This window comes from Cupressus sempervirens, chromosome 3 (assembly GCF_028749045.1).
Source record: "Cupressus sempervirens isolate cs-2001-9-10 chromosome 3, ASM2874904v1, whole genome shotgun sequence".
NCBI lineage: Eukaryota > Viridiplantae > Streptophyta > Pinopsida > Cupressales > Cupressaceae > Cupressus > Cupressus sempervirens.
The window spans coordinates 175,235,619-175,263,361 of NC_143120.1; positions in this window are offsets into that span (position 1 = coordinate 175,235,619).

A 27,743-nucleotide genomic window follows, 5' to 3' on the forward strand; every position below is an offset into this window, starting at 1 on the left:
AATGCTTGGTTGAAAATGAGACTGGTAAGAAATTAAAATGTCTCAGATCTGATAATGGTGGTGAGTATTGTAGTCATGAATTTGAAGATTATTGCTCCACTAATGGTATTCGTAGACAAAAAACTATTCCAAGGAATCCACAGGAAAATGGAGTGGCTGAACGCATGAACAAGACTATAATGGAGCGCGCAAGAAACATGAGGTTGCATGTTGGGTTGCCCTTACACATGTGGGCGGAGGCTATCAATACTGTAGTATATTTGATTAATAGAGGTCCCTCTACTCCTTTGGGTTGTGGTATTCCAGAGGAAGCATGGACTGGTAAGAAGGTGAGTTATTCTTTTCTCAAGACCTTCGGTTGTGAAGCTTTTTCTCATATAGACTCTGAAAATAGAACCAAGCTAGAAGCTAAATCAAAGAAATGTGTCTTTGTTGGATATGGCATTAATGAATTTGGTTATAGGCTTTGGGATTTTGAAAATCTTAAAATTATTAGAAGTCGGGATCTCATATTCAATGAGAAAGTGTTGTACAAAGATCTGTTGCAGCAACATGAGAAGAAAGAAGATGATTATGTAGTGTTGGATGATACTCCAAAAGCTGATGTTCCAGCCATTCCTCATGATGTGCAACAACTGCAAAAACAAATACCACACACACCAGTGAATGTTAGACGGTCGACAAGGAAAATTAGATCTCCACAAAGGTTTTCTCCCTCTTTGTATTCTATTTTACTTACTGATGCTGGTGAACCTGAAAGTTATGATGAAGCTGTGTAGGTGGATACTAAGATTCAGTGGGAGTCTGCAATGAAAGATGAAATGGACTCTTTGCTGAAAAATAAGACATGGGATTTGTGCAAGTTGCCTGCAGGTAAAAAGGCTTTACAGAATAAATGGGTTTACAAGTTGAAAGAAGAGGAAGGAGGTAAGAAAATATTTAAGGCCAGGTTAGTTGTAAAAGGATTTGCACAGAAAAAGGGAATTGATTTTGATGAGATATTTTCTCCTGTTGTTAAAATGACTTCTATTCGTACTGTTTTAAGTCTTGTGGCTACTGAAGATTTGCATTTAGAGCAGATGGATGTTAAAATAGCCTATCTTCATGGTGATTTGGATGAAGAAATATATATGGCTCAGCCACAGGGTTTTGAGGTCAAAGGTAAGGAGAACTTAGTGTGCAAATTGAAGAAAAGTTTATATGGCTTGAAGCAAGCACCTCGGCAATGGTATCTGAAATTTGACAGTTTTATGCATGAGCATGGATATAATAGGTGTCATTCAGATTACTGTGTTTATTTTAAGAGGTTGGATGATGATAGCTACATTATTTTATGTTTATATGTTGATGATATGCTTGTAGCTGGGTCTAACATGGATCATATTAAGGGGCTGAAACGCCAATTAGCACATGCATTTGCTATGAAGGATTTGGGGGCAGCAAAACAAATCCTTGGTATGAAGATTTGCAGAGATAGGAAGAACAGAACATTGACGCTATCTCAAGCTGATTATGTTGAGAAGGTGTTGCAACGTTTCTCTATGGAGAATGCTAAAGCTGTCAGCACACCTTTACCTGGTCATTTGAAATTGACTAAAGAGATGTGTCTCAAGACACAAGAAGAGGAGGATAAGATGTCCAAGGTACCCTATGCTTTAGCTATAGGAAGTTTGATGTATGCTATGGTATGCACTAGGCCAGATATTGCACATGCAGTGGGAGTCGTTAGCAGGTATATGAGTCATCCAGGATTTGAGCATTGGAATGCTGTCAAGTGGATTCTCAGATATTTGAGAGGAACATCCAATAAGTGTTTACACTTTGGGGGCTCTACTACTGATTTATAAGGCTATGTTTACTCAGATTTGGCTAGGGATATTGATACTAGGCGGAGTACTACAGGTTATGTCTTTATTGTTGGTGGGGCAGCTGTGAGCTGGGTTTCTAGGTTATAGAAGATTAATGCTCTCTCCACTACAGAGGCCGAGTATGTTGCTGCTACAGAGGTAGCCAAAGAGATGATATGGCTTTAGTTCTTCTTGGAAGAATTGGGACATCCTCAGAAGGATAATTATTTGTTCAGAGATAGTCAGAGTGCCATTCATCTTGCTAAGAATTCAGCTCTGCATTCTAAGACCAAACACATACAGTTGCGGTACCATTTCATTCGGTCAGTTTTGGAGGATGGACGGTTAAAGCTGGAGAAGATACATACCAATGACAATCCAACAGATATGTTGACAAAGGTTGTAACAAGGGAGAAGCTGAACTCCTCTTCAACTTTGGTTGGTCTTTTAGACTAAACATGAATAAAAGAACAGTAGAGTCCAGGATGGTTTGATCCAGTGGGAGCCCCATGTGGTAGTGGTATTGCTATAGTATCAGTCTCCAAGTGGGAGATTGTTGTTTAGTGTGGAGCCTGATCAGTCCCCAAGTGGGAGATTGTTAGATTGTGGTGATTGATTAGGAAAGTACTGTACATATTATGGTCGACATATGCCCGACATGTTATAACCCTAAAGTGGTTTAATACTTGTATAAAAGGGCTTAGGGTTGGGTATTTTTCATAATGTTGTGATACGAAATTGGTTCTTGTGGCGGTATTGAGCTGTAAGGGATTAGAGATTGTAATCAGGTTGTAATCATTGGATTGTAATAAGATCGGACTTGCTGTTTGGTGGATGTAGCCCAGGGATTGGGTGAACCACATTAAATCTTGGTGCCTTGTGCTCATTTCTGTGTGTTCTATTATTTTCTATTATTGGTTATATTTGCATGTAGTTTTTATTTATGTCCGTGGTTTATCTTAACAAAATCCTCATTGGATGGTTCAACTAAAACAAAAGTGGCTATTGATATGACAATATCCTTGCATTCTCCTAGTCCCACTATTGTTGCATTTCCATCTCCTGACAAATCCTCATATGTGGACTCCTAACTCTGCACAAATGACTCAATGCTAGATTACAAATCAATAATACTAGAGTGTAAACCCACATCTACTAAATCTACTAAAACACCCATATCACCAACATCATAGCTGGGTGGCTCTATATGTGTCTCAATCCCACCTGAGGAAGCAATTGCCTCCTATTGAATCTTGGTGCCATTGTCCTCTACTGGCATTGACACAATTGCATGTCCCTATGAAATAATTCCATCATCAACATTGCAGATGTGACTAGTAGGTGTCATACTAAACATAGGTACATTTGTATCAGGGACTCTTGTCGGGGAAAACTCAAGCTTCCTTCCCTATAACCTCGATCTCTGCCTTCTGATGTAAAAAATTGGTCACACAATCAAATCCAGATAGAAAATCTCAGCATTGATGGATTGTGGAAATTTGATAGCTCTTACCATATACCTTGTTGCACTTTCAATTGTCTTGGGACCCAAAAAGCTCTCCCTCAATTTCTATTGATGAAGCTCAAGTTTCTCCATACTCTCTTGCAAAGCATTCATCTTCGCACTAATTTCATTATTACACCATTGACTTCTAGAACTGCCAGTCCTCCTATGTCTTTCCATGGTTAGAAAATACTAGAGTACTGGTCACTCCAAATGCAATAGAAAATCTGACAATAATTAATATTTTCCTACCCCACAGGATGGAAAGAAACCACTCTAATACTACTGTAGTGGGCACCTTGGAAATGCCCAAGAACTAAACCAACTACTGATAAAGATTCTAATGTTTTTGCATAGATTTTGAAACCATATAACATGAACAAGAAGGAATCTATGCAACTGAAGATTGAACCACTGCTGAAATAATATTAGTTCTCAAACTAATAAAATCAAATACATAGAAAACTCACTAATTACTCTAGCATCATAAAATCAAATACATAACAAACTCTTCAACTCACTAATTACACCCAATCTGCCTATAGCTTGAAATGCATCCAAGCCGCTTATTAATGAGTTGATAGAAATGAATTCCAAAGGCCAAACCCCAATGGAATGACATCTAGAATGTCACAAGAGAGGATAGATGTCCTCTAATTCCAAGAAAAAATCTATAACTCACACATCCAAGTTCTTAACAAATGAAATTCACAATAATCAGATGCTAAACAATGAGGCTCTCTACCCTATTTATCCTTTTCCTTCACCCTTCTAGAAGAAAATAAAATATTAATTAATTGTATTTACTAGAAGCTTCGCCCTTTCCAATAATTAATACACTTTCTAGAAGCTTCTCGTTTGCAATATAGTAATTAATTGTGCTTCTAAAAAATTAAATTAGTTAAATATAAAGTCACCTTTTAATTTTAATTTATTTAATGAGTTTATAAGAAATTAATTTAATCAATTTCTCCTTATTTCTCCACTTAGCCTTTGGAGAACGTAAAGGCTAAGAACTCCACCGAGTTGCTAAAAAGATGGGGACATTACAATCTTCCTCAGAATAACTTGTAATAGGTTTCTTTACATCTTGAAGAAAGATAAAATCCTTGGTGTGAGTTGGGCTTTGTGGTGGCACATGCCAATTGGATTGCAATAGTAGCCCATGTACTTCATCCTTGAGAATAATACTTGGCAGTTCACTTCACATTTTTATTGAGAAATCTATAGTGGAAGTGCCAAGTCACATAGATGATATGTTGGCCTCAAGCCCAAATGCATCATTTGTGTCCATGCTAGTGATTGTTGAAGTTAAGAGAGGGAGGCGGTGTACGAATGGTTGGCAGAGACAGAGAGAAATTAAATTCATCGCTACAGAAGTTCCTAGGGCCCAACATGCAAGAGCTAGTAAAACCATTGGTTAGTTGGTTTTGGTAGTAGAAAAGACCTCATACTAGGAAAGGAATTCATTGCACTAGATCATCTTCTCTTGCTATCTGCAAAACAATGTTGAGACCTTTGAATATCAATTTTTTAAAGAGGAAGTAATTTCAATTCTATTGTGTTTGTAGGAAAATCATCCCTACATTTTTTTTTTGGAAAATTTTAGAAACAATTTCAAAAATATAATTGTTAAATCATCTCATTTGGGGAAGAAAACTTTTTTTTTTACATAATTTTCTTCAAAACTCTCTAAATTATCAAATTTTGTTTCTAAAATAGTTTCTAAAACTATATTTAGGAGGACCCAAAAATAGAAATCTATCAAATAATGCTTTGTGTTAGATATCTCTAGCGCAATATGATTACAAAATTTGTGCCCCTTTCTAAGTTAATTAATTATTGAAATAAATGGATTTAGTCACTTCTGTTGAAATTCAAATGTATTATCTCTCCCTTTGTGAAGAGCATTGGTTTGAGCCAATAGTAGATGTTTTTCAAAACTAGTTTATAATACTTTAGCACAATATAAAACCATGATATATATTGTAGTGTCTTGAAAATACACAAAATAGAGACAAGATATAGGATATACCAAGGAGCATGCATGTAGCAATGGAGTATTATAAAATAGTAATAAAAACATGAAATTATGTCTTAATAAAGTTATTTGATAGGACCATAGGTTAAAACATTTGTCTGCACCACCTCATTAATGACTTTGAATGTTGAAATGATCCAAAAAATGTTTCAAAGTTGTAAGTAATCTTTATCGATTGTGTATGTTGTGCATAATCTCATAATTGCTGTGTTTAATTGGTCATTTCACTTTTAATACTACATTCTCATATCTAGGAAGGAAGGAAGCCATTGCTCGTTTTTCAAATTCTAATACTTCTCTCTTAACTTCTTAGGAATACATAAGAGAGGTTTCTTTTTTCTCCCAATTGCCTTATGTTAAGTTGACCAATTGGACTATTTTTGGGGGTTTTGATTGTTAGGTTGTTGGCAGTTGTTGGTATCTAGTGGGCATTCAAAGAGTAGTACAATGTCTATAGAAGCAATGTGAAGTCATTAATGGTTGTGATTCTAGTGTTTGTGGTTGTGGCAATCCTTTAATTTATGGCTCATCTCTATTGACCAATACAAAGAGTAGCTTGGTATCATAAATGCTACTTCGTATGCAAGTTGCATGAAAGGAAATGGTAAATTCAACTTCAAGGCTCAAATGTTAAATTCATCTTCAAGGCTCAGATAGCCATCCTTAAAAAGGAGACATCTAAGCTTGGAAAAAATAAGTCAACTTTGACTATTTAGCACTTTTAGTATTGGAATGAAGCTTAGTATGTGATGTTTAAGCCATTTGTAAATGAATATGTAAAAAGTGTTAGCATGCTTGAAACTTAAAAGAGCCAAATGTAAAATATTTGAAAGGAATGAAAACAATTTCATGTGCAACTAAGGGTTTTAAAAAATACAAAACCAATTATTGCATATCAAACATTGATATCTTTATTACAATTTTGCTTGGCTAAACCTTTTACTTCATAAGCTGCACCTCTTCTTCAGTACTTGAGGGATCCATGACAAGGAAGTCTTCATGAGAAGAAATCAAAGTGCTCAACTTCGTAAACTTCCACAAGCTAATGTTCTAGAATGGAATACAATTGTACTCAATATAATTGAGCCAATATATAGGAATAATATAGTGTAACATACATCAATTTGACCTATATTAATATAGTTTGTTTATCCGTGTTGAACCTCTTGAAGGAATTTTTTGTATAATCAGCTACTATACTAAAAATTGACATGTTTATCTAGTATGTTCATGATGCCATTCAGAGTGAGCTTATAAATGTAGAGTTATAGAAGTTTATGGAAGCATTCATTTTCTTACTATAATACACAAAGTTAGGATTGTGAGAAACTAATAAAAAGTAGCAAAGATCCAAGGGGCCCACTTTTTGTGTCTGTAAACAAAGAAAACAAAACTTTATTTCCTTTTTGCTCATTTAACACTGAATTTATCATTTTAGACTTCATTGTAAAATAAATTAATCATTGGCATGCCATATTTTTTGCATGTCATACTCAACAATATGATTTTGATTAAGTTGTAGTTTAGAAGCATCATGAATAAGCACAAGATTACTAGTTCTAGAGTGGTTTCAAGAGATAACACTTGAGTGGTAGATTTGAAGCAATAGATTATAGTTTCAAGATTTATGAGATCATTTAGTCATATCATTTGTTATCCTATCTAAAATAGGAACCTAAGATTGGTGTAATGGTAATATATCTTTGTCCTCCTTTTTCATACTTTTTTAATATTTCAATTTTTGTATTTTAATTTTCGCTACGCAAATGAAATTATTTTTTTGTGGGAATACAAATATGGGAATATGTATTGTTATTCTGGAATATTTATACTAGAATAGAAAATAGGGATACATATTTATATTCTCTATTTGGTTCAGCCATAATTTGATGGGAAATTCATGGACCCAAAAATTTATGTTTTCTAAAATAAATAAAATAGGAATAGGAATACATATTCCAATTTCACCTATTTAGGTGGAAATGTAAATGCTCATTTTTTGGCCAAAATTGGAATACGTATTCCTATTATATTCCAATTTGAAGTTTTGATTTGGTGCACCCAAATGGAGAATTCAAAATTTTAAGAATTTACATATGCCTATTCCACTCGTATTCACTTTTCAAAGATTGCAAAGCAAACCAAACTTAGACTCCATTAAACAAACTTAACAAGTGTTCATACATATGATGCTGAAAAATAGTCATGTGGATTCTATACAAAATTATTGATTTCAAGTTATTTTAAAACATAGAACCAAAATTATGTATTTGTATAAATTATAGTATACTACATTATACTTAATCAATAGAACACATAGAACAATTAGGCATCTTGAGCACATCTTCAACTGTATTTTCCATAAACTCTTAACTTACTAGGCATGTCATGCATGCACATAACTAGATAACTTATTCAGGAGATGGCCATGTGTATTGTGCATGCACATTACTTTAGCTATTCTGTTTGAATGGGCTTAGAGATTTATTTTCTACAATGAGCAAGACTAGTTTTTGAGATGCGATCTAGACCACAAATCCTCACTTGTCATTCTTCTTTGTAAAAATTCATGGAGTCCACTCACATATACAATGGAAAAAAAGGAATTTTCCCTTACAAATAGTGCACAACTATTGTAGCTTTAATCCATGTATGGTACAATTAGATGAAATTAGGTTTTATTAATCTTCCAGACATAGCATAAAGTTATTGGTGTGCATTTGTAAATATTGTTCTTGTTTTTTTATGCAGAGAAGGTTTATTAGGATATATGTTACAAATAAACATGTAGTTCCAGACTCAATTGTGTAAATTCAAATTTTTCGTTACCTATTTATTATGCTTATTCATTGGACCATTGTGATAATTAGTGTAGCTTATTCCTAGAGAGGCGAGTAGACAAGAGCTTCAACATGTCATAGTTTTTGGGTATGTTAAATGATTTTCCTCCAAACACCTTTTGAGTGCTTCCATCGATTTAATAGTCTATACCAGTCATAATTTCTTTTTCTTTTTCACATACACTTTCACTAGTGAACTTGCAATTAATGGAACAATATATCTAAAAGATTTCTGGGATAGATTTTAAGAAGGCCAACATTACAATTAGAGAATAATATTTGGATTAGTAGACTATATAAGCTCACATTTCAGCTTAGTCAATAATAGAATAATAGGGCTCATGAACACCTACCCACCCTCATGCAATCCCAAGATTCTCAATCCCAATTTTATGCTAGTTTCAATGGATGACATTGATCCATTCGATGGAGATTTATCTCAGAATCAATAAATCTCCTATTGACTTCTTATCTCTGGTTTGTTTCTAAGAGGCCCAGTAGACATAAATAACTATTTTAATGTTTCATTTTTAAACATTTGAATTTAGATTAAAATGTTTTCTTATAAATTTTGCAATCCTGGGGAAATTTTTGGGATTCTAGATTTTATTAAGCTTTTGTAATCTGATGATAAATCAAAATGAATCAATATTTTAAACCATTTCCACACACAATCAATCCAAAAGTTTGTCCAGAATATGTATTCTCTACAATAACAATTTAGGACAAGATTAAATCGTAAATTGTTTGTATTAAGAGAGTCTGTCATTATAATTACTAGTTAACTAGTTAAAAAAAAGACTGATTGATCTAAAAAATTATAAATTTCTTTTTTCTTAATGTAAAACAAAAATAAATCTTGACTTAAAACTCTGTGTGAAAGAACTTGCAATTTTAAATCTTGATATCATCTATAGTTATAATGTAAAGCTCATTTCATTGAAGACAAATTGTCTAAGCCAAAAGTTACAAATTTTATTTCAAATGATTAAATATTAAACTTGTTATAGAAGCATAAAAAGGCAAAATGGCTTTTTTCACTGTTGATTAAGCGTGTCCACCATTGGAAGGTGGGGCGAAAGCCATCTGTACCCCATGTTGGGCTTATAATTGGTAAGGTGGGGCGAAAGCATGTCCACCATTGGAAGGTGAGGCAAAAGCCAGTAGATTGCCCACTTTGCTTGGTGCCTTGCCTTCCAAGGTCTTCCCCTGGGGCCTCGGTTCCTAATCCCAGATGCCCCTCCTATGGTCAACCTGAGTCCTTTTTGCATATTTTTTGGTTTTGAAAGCATGCTCAGAATTATTGGCACTAGATTCATGATTTTTTCAAGCCTTTTAGGCTCAAACCTTTTTCATGGCATATGATCCTGCTGGGTGATTCCCCGAGAATCACTTGGAAGTTCTCCCAGATTTGGCATACCTTCAGGATGGAAATTTTATTTTCTCTATGGAAAGATAAGAATGCAATTTTATTCACTCACAATTTTTTGGATGTTAACATTGCACTATACACTAAGGCATGCATTTGTAACAATGCCATTATGCAGATACAGGTGCAAGCTAATAAAGTTGCCCTGGAAGTTGCGCAGTTATAGGAATTGTTAAATCATTGAGGCAATGCTCCATGCACCATTTCCAGAGTGCCTCTGGATGCCTCGGCCGATGCCTCTTCATCTCGCGATCGTCGTTCTCGACGCCAGTCTTCTGGCTGCCATTCACACACGTCGCGCCCCTAGGGTCCCCACCACTGCTCTCCTAGCAGTGGGCATGGTGATTGGAGGCGTCGCTCCACTTCCCCACCATCTGGTGGTTCTAGCTAGTCCTCAGCTCCTCCCCCTAGGTAAGCTTCTGGCCAGTCCCCAGCTCCTCCTCCTGGACGGGCGCACTTTGGCAAGTTTCCTCGGTTGACCTTGGCAATTTCTCCTTCGCAACTAAACAAGAAGGATGCGAAGACTGCGACTACCCCAGATCCTACTAACGTTGCTGATGGTTGGACTGTTTCCAGTCCACCCCACAATCCCACTGATGTGTGGGGATTTCATGATAAATATGATCCTCCCTCTGCTGGCACTGCCTTGGCAACTTAAAAGTTTTTTTGATGAATAGTTAATAGTTTCTGGCTGAGGCCTTGTTGCTTTTTCTGGCTTCGACTATCTGAACTCATTCACGGGGTGATCTTGTATCCCCCGACCCTTTTTTGTGAATTGTAATCTTAGTAAATTTTATTAATTGAAAAGGACTATTCATCAAAAAAATGGCTTTTTTCTACCAAAGCATACAAAATCAATCATTATAACTTCTGCATAGACTCAGATAAACATAAAAAATATGACATTTGGTATATTAGTGGATAATAATGGCATCTCACATATTAAATAAATATTGAAAAGAAAAGGAAAATAAAATCATTCTAAAAAAGGTCAAAGTCAACTATAGAAGAAAGTTAAAGCTTAGAACTCATTTTAGTTGTAAGATAATCTTAAGCTACATCAAAATTGATGTATGTCATGTACTCACAAGACAAATGCCTAGTGAGTGATTACATGAGAGAATCTTCCAAAATAATTAAAATTAAAGCTAGTTCAGAATTCATTTGACTCACCTCTTATTCATTGTGGTTAAGACATAAATTCATCATTGAACACTTTTAAACTAATAGAAATGAAGCATGTATACAAAGCCAAAATTCTTCTAACAGTAGAGAAAAGTATAAATGTGAAGAAGCCAAAACAAATTGTAGTTGTTGGAGTAGTAGGGATGGTGGATTCCAAGATTTAGAATTCTTCTTTGTTCTTTAGTACAGAATGCAAAGTTGAATGTGAAGTTCAACAATTTATTTTCATTTTAGCACTATTTATTTCATATTTATGTTATATATCTAGATATGAGGAGAAATCATTAGATAATAAAGATGCAATGAATGATTAATGGATTCACTTTGCTCTTTGATAGATGTAGTCAAATTAGTGAACCACCTTAAATAGTATCTCTTATTTTTCTATTGTATGATTTCTAGTTTTAATAAACAATGTATTTTCATGATTAGTGTTTGAAATGAGTTCACACTTCAAATTTAGTATACCTCATTTAGATTCATGCTTGGCATATAATGTCATTATTTTCTTATTTTCATGCAAATATTTTCATTTTTGTTTGACCATTCTTCATATAAATCTTACACATATAAATCCTAAATTAAAAAAGTATTGGATTCAAAACATAGATATTTATGAATTTCTTATATGATATAGGAACTTAAAGAGCAAGAACTATAAACAATTTGTTTGTTTCACATAAAAAAATTCAAGAGCTCGTATATTTTCAATTTAACAATCCATGTATTAAATGCAATGGATAGTAGTTCTAGATTAAGAGGATAAATATTAATAATGTGAATGAAATTCATTTTTCTTTTATATATATATATATATATTTATTGTAGGTGGATTTGTACATGTCTCTAAGTTTTACAAGCCTTTTGTCTTAGTAAAGAGGAGCTTTGATTTTGATATTATGAACTATAAAAAAAATTCTTGAAGGTGTGCATGTTGTTCTTACATTGATAAGATGGGTGTTCCATGATCCAAACTTCTTGGATAAATGCATTGCTATTTGCTAGAGATATTTTTTTCATCTATCCAGTGCCTTTTAAACAAAATTATTAATTTTAAAGAGGAGTGTTAATAGTAATTAGAAGCCATATATATTTCACAAATTGAAACTTTCATAGTTTTCTTTATTGTCAATTTGTCTTTGTGAGCTACTTCTAAACTACTTTTTACTTTTGGGGTGGTGAAAAAAATCAAATCTATCTCAACCACCATCATTTATTAATCAATAAACCTAATTTGATTATTTCTTATGCTTCAACTAATTTAAATAGCAAGATTTTGTGCTTAAACAAAATGGAAAAATAAATACTTGTTGTAAAAAAATTGATATGAATGAGTGCAGATGCATTCAAATTTATCTAATCCAATTATTTCCTTATGCTTCAATTGGCTTAATTAGCAAGACATTTGCTTAAACTTGTGTAAAATAAAAAACTATATGAATGAGTGTGGATGCATCTTAAACTATTGATAGTAGTTTGAAAAATGGTGTCCTAGAATTATAATGCAATATTTCCTTTTTATATAATTAATCCAAGTGTTGTTGAATTCACAATGGTGATTTAATTTTGAGGGATTCTATCTAATTAGAATAGAATAATTTAAAACATTATGATTTAAATTTGAGGGATTCTATCTTAGGTTTAAAAAATATTTTGAAAATCTCCTATACATATGATAACAACAACCTATGTTTGCTTCAGAGTTTGAGGAAATTAAATGAAGTAATTTAGAATTAGATTTTTTTATAAAACTATAGTTCTTAGCATTCAATTTTTAATAATAATATTAAATCTTTGTCTATATATATACATATCTATATATAAGTTTTATAAAATGCATAGATCTATTAGGAAACAATTAATATGTTCATATGGACAATGGAGAATGTGTGAATACTTATTGGGCATAATGTTCAATATTGAATATATAATTATTACCTTCTTGAACAGATTCTCTTTTCCTTAAACAACTATGTAAATGAATTATATTCTCCTTTATTATGAAAAGGCGGGACTATAGCTCTAAAAAGCTCTTGTTATATTAGATGAAAAGACAAACTTGTATCACATTTTTGGACCAATTTTTTGTTTCAATGAATTTAGACAAACCTAAAATAAGTTTTTAACCCATTATTTTTGTAGCATGAATGTGGTGACCACATGGTAAAGAGGGCTTGGCCAAATCCCTTTTACTAAAAGAATACAAAATCTATCTTCTTGGCTTGACTCTAAATTCATTTGTTTTCAAATTGAAATCTAATTTTATTTTCTCAACCAATTTTGATATTTTAATGCATAAAAATTGAGTTTTTTAGAAAAATAAAAAACTACCCTTTAATAGATCTTATTGTAAAAATTCCAAAAATGTAATTGATATTTTATTTTATTTGATGAAAAAGGTCATTACATGGAAAGTTTATGTTCCTTCCATTAACAAAAAAGTTTTTTTTTTAAAAATCACTATATTGGAGGAGAGAGTCCTAGTTAAAAATATAAGCACACATGCACAAACATACACATGTATGGACTCTATAATTTGTATCATATGATAAAAGCACTCCAAGTTTAGAGAGTAGTATATGCCAACCCATACCTTAGATTAGGTAGTCTTGGTGTTAAACCACCCAAAAAGTATTATCAACATGGTACCTATATGGATAGGCTAGAGTAATACTAAATAGAAACCTCCACTAACTAGAGACTATATTCGTATTACCGTTTCCCCTACTAATCAAAATGGATCTCATATTATTATGACATCCCTACACAAAATCATATTATCCCTTGTTAAAATAAAACTAGGAGCCTTTAATAGGATTTTTTTATGGTTTTTCAATCATAGGAACCCTCCTACCCACAAATATTGCACCTTCTGTCCACCCATCCTTTCTAGCCTCCCATGTTTATTTGATTCAATTTTGCTATGATTGGTACTTAACAATTCATCTTCCTCTTCTACCTGTGATCCTTCTACCATCACTAGTATCTCTCCTTTTGTCCATTTCAACCAAATCATATTCCTCTATGCAAGTATAGAGTCATCCCAACCTCTCCTTTGAGAGAAACCCCAAAATCCTCTTTAGAAATGAGATACCCTTCTTGATAACTTTTTTGATATTTGATAACCCTGTCAAGATTTTGAAGAAGATGAACTAGTAATTTTCCATCTTAGTCCTTCTTCCAAGTATAAAGCTTTTAGAAAACAGATCTGAGATCCATACACAACATTGTTCAACATGTCCTATAACTCTCTCATAAACTTATTCCAAAATATTTTTTTATAGAGTTGTCATTTCCTTGGTTACTCCTACATGAAGAATTGAAACTGAAAACATGTCATTGCTATTACAATCAACCATATAGCTATGGCAATTTATGAGAAAATATTGCCTCAACATGATTTTGATGACATGAAGGAAAATCTTCCAAGTAGATTCAAACATGAAATGTAGCCCCTTTGTGTTATCTCCTTACGAAATGTCATCTACCTCCTCTTGCTAACAAGATCAAGTGTTGTTTACATTGTTCTTTTTCTTGGTTTTATGTATGATATGTGGCTGATATATGTTCCTTTAAACAAATAGTGTGTCTTATGATTTCAAATGGTTCTATCTCAAAACTTTCATTACCTAAAGTTGTTCATCATTAAACTCCTATCAAATATTAGGCTTAAAATCTTTTACAATGATGTCCTTTTGTCCTCCAACTGACTCACAATGTAGAAAAATATCTTCTCCAATAGTTTTTACATCAACCTCTCATATGTATTTTTCCAACTCCTCCACGCCATTGGCTTTCTAGAATACATGGGTTCTTTCAAACTCATTGAAACTCTTGAAAAACCTTAGAAAATGGTAAAATTCACTAGAATAATTTCCAGTTTTTCATCCATCCTTGTTTGATAGCACTAATGGTCAAAAGGGACTCTCCCTTTAAGTGAAATTTCTTTACATTTTTTGTTATAGTCCAAATAATAGAGGGGTTGAATTAGTTATCATATAATAAATTTTTAAACCTTAATTAATCTAGAGAAAACTTAAAACAATCAAACAATTAAAATAGATATGAACATGAAAGCACATAAGCATAATACAACATGAACACCATAATTTACATGGAAACCTAAGATGGTAAAAACCTTGTAGAAGTCAGTTCTCATAAATAAAAATACGGGTTAAGGTTATTTTTAAAAGGGCTCACTATCAATAGAAAAAGCTACATTTCTTGAATAAGAATAATAAAAGGAATCTACCACTGAAATAATTATCACCACCAACAACAATATTGAAAGAATATTTCTATCTGATACTAGTTGCACTTTTTTGTATAAGTCAATAACTCATAGACATTTCCTTATTAGATTCATATTTATTTCACACATTCATATGCTCGTGCATTTAACAAAGTCATCACTTTCATATACCATACCATGACGTATAAAATTCTAAGCCAATCTAATATTATTTGAAATAAGTCACCACAAAATATTCTTGTGGTGGAAATGAATAAAATGTGGACTATGTAGAACCTCCTCAAATTACTCATGACACATTGCTCATGATCTTTAGAACCAAGAAAAAATATATACACATTACAATCTAAAAATATTTGGAAGCACATTAACCATTTTCAAGATTTATCTAGACCTAAATATGTTTAAATATGAATGGGACAGATGTAGGAGCATCTTGGCATGAGGGAAGTCTTGCATCACCAAAAAATATTTTTGATTTATCTTTCAATAAGGGTTATCATGATGTAAAGTTACTATTTCTTGAAGCTTAGTATTTTTAGTAAGTTGGTCATTCAAGCTCAGAATGTTATAATTTATTCCTTGGAGGTTCATTTTAGATATATCATCCTACTAGTAAAGTGTCATTGCATTATCAAATCTATTTGTGAGGCTATTTATTTTTTTGGCATTGGTTAGTAGGGTATAAGAACTATGAAATTAGTTTTGAAGGATTCAAAGGCTCCAAAAAGGGTTCAAATCCTTGATTATTAGAGCTTGTGTGAGTCATGCATCGTAGAGAAATTTATGGCATTTTCAAAATGTGTTAAAATAGTTAATTAGAGTAGCTGGTGATGAGATATGGTCCTTGAAAGTTCCACCACCTGAAATGGATGAAAATGAATTTCCTTCAACATTTATTATGAGTTCCAAAAAAAATTGGGGCTTACTCTAATGTAATGAAATGTGAATAATAATGATATTTTAGGTTTGGCTGGCCTCAAGATCTAGGATTAAAAAATTTGGAACCTTATTGGGTGTTAAAATTTTTCCTATATAAAAAAGGCTCATAGGGTTGTCTAGGTCAGTTATGGGGGATGTTTATAGTGGCCATGTGGCTATGCATGTTATATTTTTGAAATTTTGAATTACATACTTTTGGAGATAATAAGAAGCCATTTTTTTTGTTCCTGCAACTTGTTATTTCTCTATTTATACTATGTCTTTGCATTATTAAGGGGAGTACCCTTCAATGAGGACTTGTATATATATATATATATATATATATATATATATATATATATATATATATATATATATATATATATATATATATATATATATATATATATATATATATATATATATATATATATATATATATATATATATATATATATATATATATATATATATACATATATCTTCATAGCACATCATTTGGAGAACACTAATCTAGATCACCAAAGACTTAAATCTTCATCAAAATAACCAAGATATTTTGACATGAATAACAACTATTAGTGATAACTACATTAACTACATCAACATCACATTAAGACAATATCTACCTTTGTTATTGATGGGGCCATTCATCAATAAAAAAGAACAAAAATTAATATCAAATAATATCAATATCAAAAAATTTGTTCTTCTCCCCCTTTCACATTAATGACAAAGAGTAAAGATCCCCCTTAAAAAATACCCATGTTCACCTTAAGAAGAAGCCACCAAACATTTTTCTATAAAAGAAAGAGCATATAATACTTGGATCAATGCACATATTAGTGTTTTTAATGTACATTAGGAAGGGGCATAGCCACCAATTTTTTTTTATATACTCAAAAGTATCCTTGTACTATGGTTTTGTAAAGATATTTTCATTTTTCTCTTTCATAGGTACATATTCAAGTATTACCTCATTTTCCAAAATGTTCTCTCTTAAGAAATGATATCTACTAGATACATATTTTGTTCTATAGTGTTGTATCGAATTCTTATAAATGTCTATATCACTACTATCATCTCATATACTTAAAATTACTTAATCAAATACTAGGCCAATATCCTTCAAAGTTTGATTCATCTATAGTACTTGAGTGCAACTTGAAGTTACTATAGTGTAATCAGCTTCAAATATAGATAATGATACAAAATTGTTAGAATATTCAAATAGGAAGAATACTTATCAAAGGGGGGGGGGGGGGCGGGGGGGGGGGGGGGGGGGGGGGGGGTGAATCGGAAGTATCACACTTTTAACCAATAAAAATTTTAGGTGGAAGTAAATTGCATGCATTTAAAGACATCAAGTAAACATGAAACTAAGACATGCATCACATAACACTAAAATTTGGTAACCCAGAAACCCTCCAGGAATAAGAAGGTAAAACTAGGGTGGGGATGATACCCACAAAAATTACTGCACTAATATTTTTCAACCACTTATGATGGTCTCCCCTGTTAAAGGCTTTACACTGTGTCAATAGTGACCTGGTTAGAGGATTTACAAACACTTTACTTGAAGTGTCACCCTGTTAAAGGATTTAATCACCTATTTAAACGAAATAGCTGTTAAGCTAACTTATCACCATAGGATTTTCATTCTAATACAATTGCTAGAAAGTATTAGTTATAATGAATCTGATAGATTGCAATCCTTGATTACTGAATGCAGGCACTTGTTCTGCTTTCTCTGATCTTGATCCTTCGTGATCTAATAACCCTTGTTCTAAAAGTAGATTTCCTTATACACCCTTGTATATCTACTCGTATATTTTTCAATGAAATTTTTTCTTCCTTATAAAGACATTTTAGGATTTAGGGTTAGGTATGGATCTTCGATCCATATTCAATCTCTATTTTTCACTCATTGTTTGCACTTCTTCCATTGGTTGCATGCCTTCATCATTTTTCTTATTAGCTGCATGTAGATTGCATATGAAAGATAAAATATTTGATCTTATCATTTAATCCTTTGAGATTTACCTTATGTCAGCTACAAAAACTGTTTGCATCATAGTTTGTGCAATTACAAACTCTTATGCTAATATTTTGAGTTACTCGGCTCCTGAAGCATTACTTGATGCTCGGCACATGCTATTTCCTGGATAACTCGGCACCTAAACAAAACTAGCTTACTTGGCACTTGTTTTATTTCTGTATTACTTGCAATCATCTATGACTCGACACTTGAATATCACTCAGCACTTTATTCTGCTTGGCACTTAAAGTCATTCGGCATTTGAACTTTACTCGGCACCTGATCTTCACTCGGCATTTGAAAACTACTCGGCACATGAAGATCACTCGGCACCTGAAGTCTTTCCTAACTCGGCTCATGTTGTGGCTCAACATTCATGGTGTACTCGGCTCCAATAGAGAAAGTAGGTAAGTTTATTGGCACTCAAGCATCAAAAACCATTATGAAGTTAACAATATCTCTTCTTAGTTGACCATGCAATTAATTCAGAGCTAAGGAAATAAGCTTCACCACTATTAATTCATTTTTTATTAATATATATGATCTTATCAGAATTGGTATAAGTTATAAATGTAAAATATAAATCCTTTAGATACCATTTTCCAAAATATTATGTACCCTTCAAATATCTAAAGATCCTCTTTACTACAAAAAATTATGATTCTTTTTATTCTTCATAAAATCTGGTTACTAAAAGACATCGCACATAATATTTAGTCTTATAGTTGTCAAATATAACAAGCATCCAATCATTAACTTTGTATGACCTTTTGGTGTATTAAATCTTCTTTTTTGATGTAGGAGTATCTTGGGTTCTTTGGAAATCTTGCATCAACCAAAAATATTTTTGTTATTTCCTACAATTATCCTATTGATTGCATTGGTAGTCTTGTTGTTTGTATTTGTTTTATCTATGAAGATAGTTTCATAATGTGAACCTAACATGGATTTAATTTCTATTTCTATGGATCCTAATTTTTCATTACCGAGAATTTATCCTTCTTTCTTTCTCAAGGCATGTGCCTAACTAGAAAATTGAGTAATATGTGGTATTTTTTATTAGCAAGGTTCATGTAGTCTTACAACCTTTGTTTCTTTGGGACTAGCTTCTTGGATCATGTATCAACCTATTTCTAAATTCTCTGATCTTAGTTTTCTAGATTATGTGGTCCCTAATTTTCCATTTCGGATAGGTCCTATATTTTGTAATAAATGTATCTATCAACCAACCTGTGTGTCTTGATGACTTTATAGTGAGATCTAGTTTGTAGTTAGAGGAGGAATGGATAGTAGAACATCTTGAGAATTTTATTTTTGGGGCACTAAATCTCACATATCTTTTTCCATTATAATTGAAAGCTACAACTAGGTAGGCCTTGTGTATGACATATTGTAATCAAATTATCATTGGATCTATATATTGGTTTCCTTTTTTTTTGTACTTGGTGTTGTGTTTCCTTGTGTTACTCTAGCGAGTGGTCTTGGAGTTCTCCATTGGATTTTCCTAGCATCCTCTTATTTTAGGTGGTATCAGAGATAAAAATTCCTTAAAAAGTTTTGGGATCATGTGGAACCTTAGTTTTAATTGGTTGTAGGGTGGTGAACTTGGTTTTGACCTATAAGTTGTAAAGGGTTATGATTATTGAAAGGACTATTGTCAAAATGGTTCATCAAAATGGTTCAAGGTCTAGGAAATATAGCTCCTTCTCTTATGGAAATGTTGAGATAAATTAAAACTAGACTTGAAGCTACTGAGACAACACAAAGAAGAGATATACAAATTGCATATGTTAGTGATGAAGAAGTTGAAGCAAGAGTAGATCTTGGCCTATAATTATAACAAGGTGATAAATAATTTTTAGGAGCTTTGACTAGAGAAAATTCTAGACCTCATTTTGATCCTTTTAATTATTTAGGTCAACTTGATACAAATGCCTTCTTAGATTGGATCTTTGAGATTAAAAAATATTATGAATTTAAGAATACTCCTACTAATAATAAAGTGAAGATAGAAGCTACTAATTTGAGAGAACATGTATCTCTTTGGTGGGAACATTTTCAAATTGATAGACAAAGAATATGAAAGAAAAATATTAAAACTTGGGTTAAGATGGATGGCAAATTAAAGGGAATTCCTTCCTCCTAATTATCAAGTTAGTTTGTTGAATAAAATGTAGAACTTGAGGCAAAAGGACATGACTATGAAAAACCAAACCATGAATGCAACATATAAGAACTCAATCATCTCCCAAAGCATACTAACAACCTCATTTAGGTATTCATGCCAATAATCTTCCCCTTTTGTAGTGATGGAAACATGTGATGAAAAGTATCAAAGCTCCAAAAATACCAAATATATTTCTTCCTCGTCTACTTACTCAAACATACAATACTATACATCAATTTGCAACAATGTTATTCTCCCTCATAAGGTTTTTCATGTATTACTCTCCATTGACAGCAATGGAATTTTTTTCATGTATATCTCTCCACCATTGACATCAATAATGACAAAGGTGATAATATGTCAATCTTGAGTTCAATAATCTCCAATGCCATCTAAAAAATCTCATCAAACTTGTAAAAAGAAAATATTAGAAAATACTCAAGAGTTCTTAGTAACTATGTCCAAAAGTGACTACTCCCCTAGAGGAAGCATTGCCAACATATAAACCAAATATAGAATAAGGTCTAAATATACTCGATTGATGTAATTCTACATCAACTACTTTGAAGAAGGTTGGTGCATAATGCCAAGCATGCCTCTCAAGTATTCAAAGTTGTCCTTGGACAAATGTTTAGCCATATGTCTTCTATCTCTTCTTTTGTGCCAACATATTCCAATTTGATTTCTTTTTCTACTACCTTCTCTCTCAATAAATGATACTTTATTTAAATGTCCTTAGTATTTGAATGTAACATTGGATTCTTTAACATATTAATTATACATTTTTTATCATAATAAATGATAACAGGTTATAAAAATTCAATACCAATGTCTTCTAACATTTGCTTCATCAAAAAAATTTGAATACAATTATTTTTCTGCTACAATAGACTTTGCTTTTGCTATAGCTTTTGATATGAAATTTTGTTTCTTACTTATCCATGAAACCAATATTGCTGCCAAAAAGAATTTTCCACCACTTGTACTTTTCCTATCATCAAAATTTCCTATCCAATCTGCATAAATGTATGCACATAAAGTAAAGTCATGTGATTTGTCATACCATAAGCCATAATTTGATGTACCCTATAAATATCTAAATATCCTATTTATTGCTTCCAAATGTGTCTCTTTAGGATCTTCTTAGAATCTCTTCACAATTCCAATTGTATTAGCTATATTTGGTCTTGTATGAGTCAAATATTGTAACCCTCCTATTATAGATCTATATCTTGTTTATATTGCACTAGGAGATTCATTCTTACTTGATAATTCTCATCCTATAATCATAGGTGTCCCAATTAGTTTACAATTCTCCAAACCAAAATTTGTCAACAAATCTTTAAGCTATTTAGTTTGTGATATAATAGTTCCATCTTTATTTTGTGTTATTCACAATCCTAAGAAATACATAATTTCAGCAATCATGTGAATCTAAAATTTATTCTTCATTTCTTCTTAAAATTTGTTACTAGGTTCATGATTTCCTCTAAAAATTATGTCATAAAAAAAACTACAATAATGAGTAAACTATATTCATTATTCCTCAAGTAGAAGTTACTGTCTGTGTTAGCTTTCTTAAAGTCCAAATTATGTAAATGGTTATCCAGTCTTGCATACCAAGCTCTGGATGATTACTTCAATCCATACAATAGTTTGTTCAATTTATAGACCATTTTGCTACCTTCTATTAAATGAAAACAATCAAGTTGTGCAATGTAAACTTATTCCTCAAGTTCTCCATTAAGAAAACTTGATTTGACATCTATTTGAAGAGGAAGAGTCAAGGTCATGCTAGAGGGAAGGAAAAGCAAGATATCTTGGAAAAGGCTAAACAAAGTGTTGAAGGTGAGCCAAAACTTGTTGATTAGAAGAGAAGTACACATGGAGGTAGGTTTAGTGGTGATTGTTTTAGATGTGGTGAAGAAGGGCATATATTTTTAAATTTCCTCATGGTAGGAAAATTGTTGTTGTGCATGAGGTTGCAGTCCAAGATAGTCAACCAAATAAAGCAAAGAGTTTTCTAGCTTGGTGAGTAGTGGTTGATTAGAGGACTTGCTAGAGGACTTTTTTGTTCAAGACTTGTTGTAATTATGGTGGTAAAGCCTGTAAGATGATTGTGGAGGGTGGTAGTATTGATAACCTTGTTGCTGAGGAGATGGTTCAGAAACTTGGTTTGAGAAGAGTGAGATATCCTTATCCTTATAGGGTTGGCTAGTTGAAAGGTGAGAATGATTTGTAAGTAAGGGAGAAATACCTTATCAAATTATAAATTGGTTAATATAATGATCAAGTGTTGTGTGACATTGTGGACATGAAAAATTGTCATATGTTGCTTAGTATACTTGGCAATATGATTGCTCGATTGTGCATGATTGTATCAAGAATGTGTTTACTATTGAGAAAGGTGGTAGGAAGTATTCCCTAATTCCTTTACAAAATGAAGATCTTGGTAGGAGGAGCTTAAATATTGGTATCTAAGTTGAGTTGGAAGATTTTGAAAAGGTTGGAGATCAATATGGAAAATAAACTTGTAGCAAACTGAGGATGGACATGAAGAAGAAGAAGAACAAAAGGGAAAGAGTGTACAAGTTGAAGACTTGGAGGATATGTATGTAAAGAACCAATTTTGGATTTACATGTTGAATCATAGAAGATGTTCTTCCATCTACTAAGAACATATTTTCAAACCTAGGTTATTTGATGCAGGTGCATCCCTAGTTGTCTTGCAATCTTGCATGTTGGAGGGATTTTGGCTTGAAGATGTGGACTTGGTCACAAAAGGAGTGGTTCTCAATCATTATTGGGCATAGTTATAGCATGGGAGCTCAACATAATCTATGGAGTTTGGCAGACACTAGGAGCTTGACATACTCTATGGAGCTCAATAGACACTAGGAGCTTGAGATAATCTATGGAGTTTGACAGACACTAGGAGCTTAACATGCTCTAGGAGCTCAGTATGCTTTGGGAGCTTAACATTGCTTATTTTTTAACTAATTCTTGGCTTGGTATTCTCTAGTGCTCAACTTGTTCTTGGTTCCTATTGGTGCCGAGTTGTCTGTGAGCCAACTTTTGGCATTTAATTTATGTATGGGTATTTAATTTTCTTTGTAGCAGACTTGTGGATCAACATATATTTAACATGAGGGTTTAATTAAATTTGTAATGAATTGAGCCAAATTTTGGTTTAGTTGGGTATAAGTAGGTGGTTTTATGGATTCTTTAGGCATGATGATCCACCTTGAAGAAGAGGATGTGGTAGAGGAGCGAATTTTGGAGAAGAGCTAGTAGCCATAGCTTGGGAAACAATGAGATTGCTTGTTGGGCTTGCCAACACAAGTTTAGATCTTCCTTGGAGGTTTCTACTAGAGTGTAGATCTAGACTAGCTAGGGTTTGAATGGGATCTTGAGGGATCTTGCATAACTATTACTTGCTTTGTATTTGGATGTAATGGGGAAGACCTTAGAACTCACCACATTATATGTAATTAGTTATTTTATGAATAAACGTTGTAATTTGGTATTAGATCTTTCATTTTTTTTGCGTTTCTATTGTGTGGTTATTTTTTGGGGGCTAGGACATCTCCTTTGGGGATTCTCCTACCTCAACCATTGCATCACTTCTAGAATCAAATTTTCCAATATCATCTTCTCTTTTTATATGACACATAAATTTAAAGTTTCTAAAGTATTTCATAGTAGGTGTATGTCCAAAACACATTTCATAGGGTGTCTTACGAGTACCTTATCAGATCTACACTTTGGTCATTGTATATACTATGGTGTTCATTGCTTCTCTCTAAAAGACATGTGATATGTATTGTTCTCAAATGTCATTTCTCTAGCCACCTCACTAACTGATTTGTTTCTCCTTTTTGCTATTCCATTTTGTTGTGGTGTCTTAGGGGTTGAGAGTTGTCTCTCGATTCCATTATCCTCACAAAAAATGTTAAATTCATTTGAAATGAATTAACTTCCTATATATGATCTTAAACATTTTACATTCAATATTAATTCATCCACTACTCTATTCTTGAATAGCTTGAAATTCTCAAAAGCTTCACACTATTCTCAAAGAAATGTTATCCACTATGAAGCAATCTTGTGTAAACTTTGACTTATAAGGCTTCCTAGGCTTTGTTTTATTTTCTCTTTTATGAAATTGAGATGGAAAATGACCAAGTTATTTGCAAGTCCAACATAAAAAATAATTATTATCTTTAGGTTCCATCTTCCCAAGTAATTCAATTCATTCATCAATCTTCTTGTCTTCTTCTTGTTTGACTCTCCATTCTCTAGCATATTGTCAACTTGTGCTCGCACTAATTGTTAGTTTGTCTCTATTTTTCTATACACTAAAATTTTTTTTTGTTGTAATTTCTCCTTGTTCCAATTTCAATCTCTATTTAAGTGACTACAATTTTTCAAGTAACATTTCTTTGGTAAAATTAGATGAAATAGGAATAATCTCTTCAATAGTTTCTACCTTGTTCCTATAAGCAGGAAAAAGATTTTAGAATCTTCCACACAAAATCATCTTTAGTGACAACTACATAACAACTCTTAATTCATCCAATGATCTCATATATCCTACCAAAATATCCTCTAATTATTTAATCTTACTAGATCTTAGCACTAACAAACATATCCTTTCAACTTTGAAGTTCAGATTTCTTTACAATTGTATCACTTTCAAATAGACTTTGTAACTTAATCCAAATGGGATGTGGAAGTTGTAAACCTTTTACCTCAACATACTCTAATTCTAGAAGAGATGATATAAAAGCTTCTCTAGTATTCATGTTATACATGAATAGATCTTTCATCTCTTATGAATAATTCTCTAAATCTTTGTCCTTAATTACTATCATGCTTTCCTTTGTAACAATCTAGTAATCAACTCCCATGCATAATGAATGAATAGTCTTCATCTTGTCTTTCCATCTATCATAATTCACTCCATAAATTTGTGAATGTAGCCATTGATCTCCTTAAGTTGTTAAAATTTTCCTGCAAGGACCTAATGCTCTGATATCAATTATTAGAAAGTAAAGTTTGCCAATATAACCAAGAGGGGGAGGGGTGAATTAGTTATCCACTTTATACAGCTTAAATCATCTTTATCAAATATGAAACATATAACTAGAGGATATAATAACCAAAAGATGATAATCATGCAAAGTGACACAAGACATGTTAACTAGGGAAACCCTTGATCAAAGGGAAAGCCCTAGTGGGAATAATGCCCATGAGATGATGTACTGATATAAAATTTCCTTGTAAATTGATGTGATCCTATTAGGATCTAAATGAATACCATGAGTACATATAGTCCTTTTTAAGAGACTTGAATCCCTATTAGGAGATGTTAACATTCTTAGGAGTTGGTTCAACCTTGTTAGTAGATGATAATAAGTAAGCTAAACCCACTATTCAAATTACTTTAGAACTATTCTAACTAAACAATTTAGGATAACATATCCAAGAAATTAACTTACTAAAACAACAAGTTATCTTTCCAATATAGTTATGTTAAAGTCTTTAGTACATCAACAACACCAATCACTACTCTAACCTTAGTAGATTTGCATCCAAATCTTGCATAACATGACTATCCACATGATCCATACATTATCCATGTGCATAACAAAGAAAAACATTTCTCCTTTAAACCAAGCCTTAGAAAAACTAATTGAGTTGGACTTGAAGCTTTTCCAATGTGCAATGAGTAACATAGGACCATCATAAGATATTGCATTTAAGTTCAACATGCTACAACAAATATTACATTAATTACATAACACAGTTAACCTTCAAGGAATAGCTCGCACATTATCATTCACAAATCCTCAAAAAATGATCACTATATTCTTGCATCTCAAATATAGCATCAAAAACATATCTTTAACAAAAATATAAGCATGTTGATCAACTTTTAACCTCACCAAAAACATACAACTCAATCTTCATTATAGTGTCCTCTACACACTAGCCTACAACCAGTCTTCTAAAAAAAATTTGTAACTCACAAAAATCTACATAAATATCTATGTGAACATAATTATTTTAGAAATACATCTCCATAAATACAATATTAACTTTTTTGGATACATATTTTCATCCATAAACTGCACTGAACAAAAATCTCTCTCTTACTCTACCTGTACTATCCATAAAGTTGATATGTTGACATTAGTAACAAATCACATCATGAATGCAACATAGAAGAACTCAATTATCTTAGCAAACATAATAACAACATCCTTTAAGAATTCATGCAAAAAAATAATACACTTAGTACTTTTATTATATTGATGAATGAAGTTTTGAAGATTGTATTGGGAAATTTTGTGATTTTTTAAATTGGTAATCAATCGAACCCTATATTATTTATTATTACTATTAAGATTTATTATTATTATTTTTTTGAAAAAAAGGGGTAAAAAATTTATTGAACTTTAGAACAAGAAATTAAAAAATAGCAAAGGGCCAAAGCCCCGAAAACCACCAGAGACCACAAAAATGACAAGAGTTAGATCATCCTTCCCTAGCTCCACTTACATCCTCTACAAGAATCCTCTCCAAGTCCTGTAATAACTCATGGGGAATCTTCTCCCATTCATCAATCTTCCCACCATCTATATTCCTAGATGCCCATTTTGCCAGACTATCAGCTGCCCTATTCCATTCCCTTGGAATATGGGCATAAGACATAGAATCCATCAAAGAGCTAACCTGTAAAATATGTTACACTATTGCAGACAATTGCCAACTAACATCTAAAATCTTCCTCTCAAGGAGAATATTAACTAGAACCTAAGAATTAGATTCACAAATCACCTTACGCCACCCTAGAGCATAAGCCTGCGTCAAAGCATATAAGATAGCCAAACCTTCCATCCTATTAATAGTTTGCAACCCTTTGTTAGCTGAGAAAATAAAAACCACTAATCCAAAAAAAATCCCTCCCAATCCCACCTATCCCATCCAGACCTAGATTTCCCCTGGAAGAGCCATCCATATTAATTTTCAAAAAACCAATAGGAGGGGTTGTCCATCTCCCCATCTTTGAACTTTTTTCTTCACATGTCTACCTCTCCTAACACAAGCTGAGGCTAGAAATATCCCCCATATTCCAAACCTATCAACCATCTCAGCATCACATTTCTCAAGCGACAACATAAACTCACTCTTAGCTATGACTGTATCTTGAATCATTCTCAAAATTCTAAGCCAAACTTGTTGAATCCAAAATTCACCCCCCCCCACCCCCAAAAGATTCTTGGATTCCTTTCCAATCATACTTTCCATAGTAGAAAGATAGGTCTAGCATATCAAACATCCTACAAGAAGAGAGCCAAGGAAGGGGGCCTCCCCAGATGCATCCAAAACTTTGCCAGGGATGAGGCATGAGTGCATAGGCACTTCCAAACATCCCACTAGAAATGCCATAGCTAAAGGGTGAAAGGACAATGGAAGAAAAAATGTGGAGAGTCTTCCTCCCCACTACTACAAA